General features: G+C 37.0%; 1 pseudogene; it reads left to right on the forward strand.

Moving 5' to 3' along the window:
* The first annotated feature begins 391 nt into the window (after positions 1-391).
* Positions 392-1,601, forward strand: LOC137248540 (uncharacterized; annotated as a pseudogene).
* Positions 1,602-10,210: the final 8,609 nt, after the last annotated feature.

The following is a 10,210-nucleotide window of genomic DNA, read 5'->3' on the forward strand; positions in this document are numbered from 1 at the left end:
TCTTGTGAGAGAGCGATCAGCTGACACGTTCTTACGGAAAAAATCAAAATTGTTTTGATTTCTACGTTCCGGGCTACGTACGTACGGGCGTTGCACGTCGGTGAGTTTTCGTTTACATTAGCCGCGTTCTATTCTAAGCGAGTGCGAAAAGAACGCCAAACTCGGTTAAAATTTCCCTGCATGTATTTAACAACACTGGTAACATTTCAGCTGTCAAAATCATCTGTTGTTTATTATTGACGTTTTCTTTGTTATTTATATTACTGCAATGTCCGATAACGAGGATGATTTTATATGCGAAGACGACGAATTTTAGTAAATAATCAGTGATTCACAACGTTGGGTAATAAAAGAATGTGAAAGAACATCACAGGGGCCACCCATACTGCCAATGGACATAGATGAGGTAGAGGTTGTTGGGGAAGATGCTGATGACAAGGAATTGGAAAAGCTGCTGTGGTCTATTGACAAGACGGTTTTTGTAACATGGAATGATGAATATTTGCTTAACTTTGTATTCAAAAGAGCGCGACGTACCAAGAAAATCAATTTGACCAAGGTGCGCTTGCCGTTGCCATTGGGAGAAATTGTGAACGATATATTCATACTAGAAATGAATGCTTTGTTACTTATGGGAAGCGGTCAGGTTTATTATTTTAGTTCGGTAAAATCAATACATGCAGTTGACTAGCTAAATGATGCTGGAGGTGGCGTACGTTGTATGGCTCCTGCACCCAATGTAGGATTTAGTTGTATACGTTACGTAGCAAGTGAAAAGGCACTTACATTGGAAATGTATCGCGATGTGCCAGATATAGGTCGAAGTGTACCCATACTTTTACAGCGTTGTGATATAACGTTTGATGATAGAAATATATTCAATTGCTCGTAAGAAAGTGAACGTTATACGCTCGTATCTGAACAAGTAACAGCGGATAATTTGGACTTTTTGCACTATTTATTAAAGGGCGAAATGGAGTTAACTACAGGACAATGGCTGCATATCTTTACGGTATCCACAATTATCTTTGCTTTGGTTGTAGGTACTTGGTATGCTATATTAAAATAAAGTTTTTTATATATATGACGAGTATATTTTCCTACTTATAGCTTTCTCGGAATCGAATACAACTGAGCTTGAAAAGGCTAATAATTGTGAGTACGGTATACACCAGCTATGCGCATATGCGACTAATATAGATTGCATACAGTTGGATTGCGAGGAGCGACGTTGTCTTATATTTCTACAATGTGGTAGCATTGATATTTTGTATTATTCACAACTAACGTATGGATTGCGATGTATGCAACACCATACAGGAGCACAGTATAGTCATTACGTATATGCACCACGTAGGCGTTGCTTGTATTGTACAGATGAAGAGCAGGTGGCGCAATTGCATTTCAGCTACGATAACCAAATGGATACTTGTTTAGTTCAAGAAACGTACAAAGCCATACCTGGGATTATGGCATGTACTTGGGTTGAAACACAGCAACATTTAATATGTATGAGTTGCAACAATATATTTTATAAAATTAATTTTGAAAATCCTACCAGTTTTCACCAGCCCTTAACTCATTCGTCAAGTGTATTTTAAAGTTATCTTGCTGTTAAACTAATGGGTTATGAATCAAAAATTATAAGCAGAAAATAAAACTAAATAACATTATATAAACTGTAATAAATGCAGTCCCCTATAATTATTTAAATAAGAGATTAAAATTAGTTAGCAACTACGTAAGTATATGTGGATTAGAGGTTTACGGAGTAGCTCCTTACGGAGGGATTGCCCCTCGTTCACTTACTCCAGAGAGGCTTCGAACATAACCCCGGTCTTTGGAAGTGCAGCGTCTGCTGAAAAAAAATGGTCACACTTTTGTCGGTATATTTCGGGGTAGTTTGTGGCTTTTTGGTGGTCACGCAAAAAGGCGACTTACGGTTGCTGTTAATGGTCTTTTAATACTCATGCCTCTAGTGGCACATGTAGCTTCCAGATTTTTCGGCTGTTTTTAGGAGCCAATTCCCGATGTGCGAACAGTAGCAATTCCGACCACCAGTCGCTACCACACCTCCTGACCCTCACACCATATGACAGCACGGAGGCTATAGGACTGCGAATTCGAACTCATACCTTCGTCGACGTCACTGTCCTAGAAGCTCTTGGTGTATGATATAAGAGCTCATTATGGATGACCGCGTAGCTTCAGTTTTCATACTAGTTCGACTGTCCACCACGGCGGCGGCGTTTATCGGCGGCGCATATCTCTAATGTGGATACAATATTTGAACCGTTTATTGAAATTGGCACAAGTACATTTTCGAAATCGTTGAACTTATTGCAATTTTGGTAAGCTACAGTTATTTCCATTCAAGCAAGCATTCTTTAAACCGTATTTGAAAAAATTTAACTAAATCATTGGCAAAAATATGAAATTTCTTTTTTAGTTTTTTTTTGTTAATAATAATACTGACATATGAGTCCAGTTGATAATAAAATAATCGTAAAATTGAACATGTTTATAATCCAGACTGAATCTAAATAATGCATAAAAAATGTACTTCTGACACTCTACAAAGAAACGGCTCATCTGTATGGATATGCGCTGTTATTAAAAATACTTTTATATTGTTTCACCTGATTCACCAAAAAAGCTAAATAAAATGTGTTTTTAAACAAAAAAAAAAGCTAAAACTTTAAGGCAACTTTTCACGCATTTTATTCACTTTCCTTCATAACAACATAACATAACAGCATAAACATTTCATACATTTAGTAATTTTTTAAATTAATTAGTTCTTCAATTTCATAAAATATAAGGCAATTTACAGATTCTATCTGTTTAAAATTTTTTTAAAACCATCAATTTCATAAAAAAAAAACAACCGTTTAAATATATCATACTTCTAGTATAAATTAAAATTAATTTGTACTTCAATTTCCTAACATATAAATCAATTTAAAAGGAAAGGTACTGTTTTATGCACACGTTTTTAAGATTAATAAACATCAAACATTTTAATAAGGAACTTACACCTGCGAACAGAAAAATAGCAGTCTCAATTCTTAATAAATTTCGTCACTTAAATCCTTCTTTTATTTCCGATACTTCACGAAAAAACTTCCATGATTTTTTTTAACTGAAGCTATGAAAAACAACATCTAAAACTTTTTCGAAAAGGTAAAAATTTACCGAAATTTTGAACTTCTTATTTATGGTTCTATGCATTTTTGGAGTTTGTAGCAAAATCAATTTTAGTATAACAAAGGACATGCATGCTATAGGTCTCCAAAAATTCTCGTTGATTTTTGATGGTATTTGAGATTTTCTTCTATACAAATTGTGAAACAGTTTTTTATGAAAGAAAATCTGAAAGACTTTTCGGTAAAAAATACTCAAAAATCAATGCGAAATAAAAATTGTACTTTGTTCTACTAAAATTGACTGGGCTCAAAAAAGTTTTAAGAACCCCAAATAAAAAGTTCAAATTTAGGTAACATTTTCTCAAATTTTTGAAAACGTTTTTGAGATGGGTTTGCAAAGTTCATAGAAGCTTTTTCTTGAAATATCGGAAATAAAAAAAAGTATTTAAGTGACGAAATTTGTTGAAAATTGACACTGCTATTTTTCTCTTCACAGTTTTTGTTCATCGCAAGTATTAAAAATTTGACTCAAATTTTTTGAAAGTAAAACTAAGCTTAAGAAAAAGGTATTCAGTCCAACAAATTCCATAAAGTCCAGAAAACTTAATCGATATTACTCTAATAATTAAACATATGTTTGGCTCGCAAGTAGAATATACAGATGTGTAAGTTGAAGTAATCTAAATTGGACTGTAGCACACTGTTGAAGTAGTGGAAGTACTGAAAATGTTTACATGACCACATAAGGCGCTCTACTTGATTTCGAATAGTTTATAAACTCATTAATACACAAATTTTCAAACCATCACGAAATGTTTTCTGTATTGGTTCAAACACAAAACGTGTTCTAATACGTCGGTCGCTATTGTCGTGTAAACATGGTATCAGAAAATTAAAAAAAAACGTCTTATTTCATAAATGGTTTGAACTACTACTACTTATAAATTTTATTCATGGACTTGCACCTGTGCTGCGGTTGTTGTCCCGCGCCGCCTTATAAGCCTGAAGGAGTGTTCTTATCTTTGACTCCAAACACATCGGAGTTCTGTCTGAGTCCTAAGAGGAGGAAATATATACTTTAAATTTTAAAAATAGAAGTATTACATATATTTTCATAACATACCGAGATACCCAATGACACCATGTCTTCCAAAACATTGGCGTAGGCCACTCTCTTCTTTTTGGGGTGCTCGAATTCTGCTTTTCGAGCCAGATAGCATCTCAGGAATCCCGTTGTTTCTTCACGGGACCATCTTCTGCGTTTTTTATCCTCAGACCTAAATAAAGATAAAGAGTAATATTTTTTTAATAATTATTAGTAACATTTGCTGAGGAAAAGTGAACAGCTAAGTCGCAGCACAGCTGAACAACATTTTTGAAATCTGTCCAGCAGGGGTATCACCGAGCCTGGTAATGCATTGTACAAACGGGCCCTTAAAGTTGTCCACATGTTGTTTCTAAAATTTTCCGAAAGACATGCTGATGTTTGGCAAGTTCCAGGTTTGCAGTGAAAAAGGGGAGCAGTGTAATGTGTATGAATCTCCATCGTTAGTTGGTTTACCAAACTTTAGTAGCGGTACCACCACAGCTTTCGACAGTAGCGAAGACTTTAGAAACCGTTATGCTTCCTCATTTTACGACGAATTTCGATTGGACATAGCTTCCGCAAAATGGACAGCACTATCACCGCGCTAAACGCCATAAACACGAACTGAACCAGCAAAAAACTCATCATAGGACAGGGATCATGGCACTTCACCTGTCAAAAGGTATTGAAACATTCAACCAGGGAACACTACTCGAAGAAATAGAAGGTTCTCCCCCCATCTAAAAAGATCGGCCACAAATTATCCTAGTGGTCGGCAAGCGTCGGTTAAACAGGGGATACCGCAGGGTGGTATTTTTACCACTTGTTTAATTTCTACATATCAAAGCTGCCTTTCCCACCAAAAGGAGTTACCATAATTTCCTATGCCGACGACAGCACAATAATGACTTGAGGGCGTGCCCCCAATATAGGCGAATTTTTTTCCAAAATCTCCCGTCTTTCTGGTTCTGTCTCCTCGCGCAATCTGGTACTGTTTACCGGACAAGTCGACGGCCACGCTGTTTACGAAGTGAAAGCAACAGATGACGCAAATATTTGACGTTCACGTATGGCGTTGTACCATTCGACAACACTCTTACCTTCAAGGCCTCCGAAATTGTCTCTAAAGTACAAAACCGCAGCAAGATCCTCAAGTCACTTGCCGGCAGCACCTGGGGGAAGAACAAAGAAACGCTACTATCAACTTACAAACCATTTGGCCGGCCGCTCATGGCCCTCACGTCACCAGTCTCAGCGCCTGACTTAAAAAACACACATTGGAAAATGCTGCAGGACAGCCAAAATACTGCGCTTATAACTGCTACGGAATGAACACAATTTAACTGCCGGACAGAATTTGACACTGTGCCGTGGACGAAAGTGGTAACTATGGATGGATGGAAGGGCACGATATGCATTGTGATTACAAATCCTATCTAAAAGATCATTTGCAAACTCACGCCGCATCTTGAAATATGGATGCCGCTAATTTAACTACACAACAACTACAACTGAGGGCAAAATGCGTAATATATTACCATTTAAATCTTCATAACTTAAATACCTTTGATTTTCCTCCATTTTGCTCCAAAAAAATGTGCCTCCACCAAAGAAATGACTACTTTGCGTTTTATTTAATTGTAAAATGAAATATTTTTACAATTTTTGTTTTGTTTTGTTTTGCGCTTTTTGAGTGAAGTTGGCTGCGATAGTTCTAAATGTCAAAAAATTTCCTCGGTGTATTTTAAACCTCATTCACAATAGAGCAATTTTTTCTATTTTCAACACTACCTCTCAACTCGGTTATTGATTAGCCGACTTCGCGAGGACTGGATAAAATAAGCGAGTTAGTGTTGTTGCTTTGAATGTGATTCGATCAATGTGACATGATACGAAACATTCATTCTCTCTCAATTCGTTTCCAGGAATGGGTCTTAAAGTTCATTCAATTGTAAACATTGGTTCATTCGATTGTAAACAAACTTCATTCGTTTCCAAGAATGGGTCTTGAAGATCAGAGTTGCGTAAACCGCGCAAAAAAAATTCCAAGAAAATCGGTGCGTTTTCATTATTTTCATTTCAAGTGTATTCAACTACATAAGCGGATCAAAAATTTGTAAAAAAGGTACAAGAAATAACAAAATTAAATGAGCTGTTATATTAACGCTCAAAAAGAGATAAGTACATTTTATCTTAGCTATCAAAAAATTAAATTTCACGTGTTGTCACGGAAAAATTTTTAACGGGTAAAATAAGCTTTTTTTTGTATTTGTGATCCTGAAAAAATTCGAGTTTTTTGATATCCCATTTGACAATCTTGAGTAAGTTTTCGGTGAAAATCATAAATTAAACCTTTACCATGTAAAATACCCCAAAGTTATTCCGAAATGCCCAAATTTGATTTTGAGGATGATGGCATCTATGGTCAATGTTATAAAAAATGCACATTTTCACGCGCTCTCAGAGAGCGAGAAGTTTCATATCATGTCATCATTGGATTCGATGAATAAGCGAGTGTTCTTTTCGTGCTCGCTTAGAATAGAAGACGCTTATTGTACACTCATAAGATAGGTCGTGTCAGCTGACACGTTTTTGGTACGTACGTTCGTGAGTAACTGCCGCTTGACTTTACTTGTGTGTGTGTTTGGCCTTGTAATGCGGCAGTTACTCACGAACGTACGTACCAAAAACGTGTCAGCTGACACGACCTATCTTATGAGTGTACAATGTAAACGAAAACTCACCGACGTGCAACGCCCGTACGTGTGTAGCCCGGAACGTAGAAATCAAAACAATTTTGATTTTTTGCGTAAGAACGTGTCAGCTGATCGCTCTATCACTAGACAGAGTTGCCTAGTAAACTGCTGTGCGCTAATTTTTGACCGTTTGCAGTTTTATGCAAAAACACCTAATTAATGTTTGAAAAATTGTGAAATAATTCGAAATAATTATGTAAAAGTGCAGATTATAAATATGTAATCTATTTATATTTATTTAATATTAATTCCAGCCTTTTAGAACATCAAAAATTAAATTGGAAAATGTTGATGTTTCCATAAGCATGCATGCCAACTGGTCAATGGCAACAGTGCTTATCTGTAAACAATACACACACAAATATGTTATGTACATGTACGCAGACGCACACATTGATTCCTACGGGCTTGAGGGTTCGGTCAAACGTGTTTCGTATGACAAACGTCCGTACGAACGGCACACGTCGGTGCGTAATTGCCGCTTAAGAATACGTGTGAATTGAGTCTGCACAATTGTGCCATTATATGCGGATGTCTGAAATATACTTACAGTGCATTGCATGACAAAGCAGTACATAGCATGTGAATCATATACCTGATTATACTTTACGTAGAGTATATAGACTATTGCTTAAGCAGCAATTACCCACCGACGTGTGCCATACGTACGGACGTTTGTCGTACGAAACACGTTTTAGCGAACCCTCAAGCCCGTAGGAATCAATGTATGCGTCTGTGTACATGTACATAACAGATTTGTGTGTGTATTGTTTACAGATAAGCACTGTTGCAATTGACCATTTTGCATGCAAGCTTATGGAAACATAAACTTTTTCCAATTTAATTTTTGATGTTGTAAAAGGCTGGAATTAATATTAAATAAATATAAATATATCATATATTTATAATCTGCACTTTTACATAATTATTTCGAATTATTTTCACAATTTTTCATACTTTAATTAGGTGTTTATGCATAAAACTGCAAACGGTCAAAAATAAGTGCACAAAAGTTTACTAGGCAACTCTGTCTAGTGAGAGAGCGATCAGCTGACACGTTCTTACGGAAAAAATCAAAATTGTTTTGATTTCTACGTTCCGGGCTACGTACGTACGGGCGTTGCACGTCGGTGAGTTTTCGTTTACATTGCACACTCATAAGATAGGTCGTGTCAGCTGACACGTTTTTGGTACGTACGTTCGTGAGTAACTGCCGCATTACAAGGCCAAACACACACACAAGTAAAGTCAAGCGGCAGTTACTCACGAACGTACGTACCAAAAACGTGTCAGCTGACACGACCTATCTTATGAGTATGCAATGTAAACGAAAACTCACCGATGGTCAACGCACGTACGTACGTAGCCCGGAACGTAGAAATCAAAACAATTTTGATTTTTTCCGTAAGAACGTGTCAGCTGATCGCTCTCTCACAAGACAGAGTTGCCTATTAAACATTTTGTGTGCTATGTTTGGACCAACTGCAGTTATTATAAACAAAGGCCTATTGATTGTTTAAAATTTTGTTGAATTAACCCAAAATTATTATATAAAATTGGAGGTTACAAATAAATGAACTAGAAATTCTTATTTAGTATTTGTTTCTGATGATTCCTACGGGCTTGAGGGTTCCGTCAAACGTGTTTCGTACGACAAACGTCCGTACGTACGGCACAAGTCGGTGGGTAACTGCCGCTTTAGTATGTAAAATATACACAAACACAAGCAAGCAATATGTGCTACTCTGACAGTGATGCTCATTCTTCCACTCTTTGCAATAACAATGTTAACGCATGAAGACTGAGAGATTCGCGCGCATAGCGCATACATGGAAATCAAAATTCAACAGACTTCCATGCAATGCAATGCAATGCGAAGTCTAATCAAGTATACGCAAATCCCATTGAACAGATATTGTTTGCGAGAGCAATGTTGCTGTGCCCTGATATGCTATGCAAGTATAATGGGCCCTATAACATTTCTAGGTTAGATAAGGTTATGAGGGCGTGCGTGGGAATTTTTCATACTTCCATCGGGGACATTTTTGTCCATTGTGAGTGCCCTCAGTGCGTGTCAGGTGGTCCTCGAGGAGGGAAGGATCCACTTTCCGAACTTTTGAAAGGAAGGTAATAGCTTTCCTATCCAAACATGGCCGCAGGGACCTTGAAACTTCGCAATCGATGCTTTTATTATATTCCCACTCCAGCTCACTTTTCCATTATTCAGACATCTGCCGTGAAGTGATAAGTGTCGGGCGTTAGGTCAGTGATGATTCCGTTAAATATTTTTTTGTCATGTTTTCTTAACCCTTCCAGTACGTTAGTTACCAGCGTAGTATTTTCCCAAGTCGTCCAGTTGATACACGTGTCCACATTGCTCTCTTTCGACACCATTCACTGACTGGATACTCATGGTATTTGGCCGCCTTTTACGACGGGTATACCTACCGCGAGTATATTCTACTACCCCCAACCCACCTCGAATGTCCAAACTGTTTAGCAGAAAACACCAATGCCTGGTTGTTTCGGTTGGTTGATGTCCTCTTCAAGGAAGCATCATGTACGGGTGGTTTGTGGTAGGAAAGAAACTTTTCCAGCATGTACTGTCGCTCACGGCCATAAACTGGGGTCTCGCCGCGATCTGCGTTAAAGCGAAAATATTCAATTTCTCTTTTATATTGTAACAAATTTACTGCAACTCCGCTTATTTGCAACCTTCTGCTAAAGTTCGAATCACTAAACTGTTGAAAAAATAACTTCAATATTCGACAAAGCAAAACGGTCTTTATTTGACTACTTTCAAAATAACACTTCTATTGTTCGACAGATAGCGTGCCTAAATCAAAAATTAAACTGTTGCCGTTTTTATACTGTCCGGTTTCCTCGCCGACATATTTCTAGGCGCTTCTATTTCCAGAAGTTACTAGTTAGTTATCAGCTATAAATTTCTCAGCTATAACTACAGATGCACGTTTTTGTAGCTTCCCTCATACCCCATGCGCGTGTATATGTGAGTGATACTTGCACAAATGAATGCATACTTTTGGGTGTATCTGAGATATATGTAGGAAGTAATGAACACAATACTCCGGTTATGTTTATTAATGAATTTTATTAAAGTATTTAATAATAGAGTATTAACTATAGTTAAATTTAAAATATAGAACTTAGAAATATTTAACGTGTCGCGTGTCAGATTCAAACTAAAAACTACTCGTTCT

The sequence above is a fragment of the Eurosta solidaginis genome, chromosome 4 (genome assembly GCF_040869045.1).
Source record: "Eurosta solidaginis isolate ZX-2024a chromosome 4, ASM4086904v1, whole genome shotgun sequence".
Taxonomy (NCBI): Eukaryota; Metazoa; Arthropoda; class Insecta; order Diptera; family Tephritidae; genus Eurosta; species Eurosta solidaginis.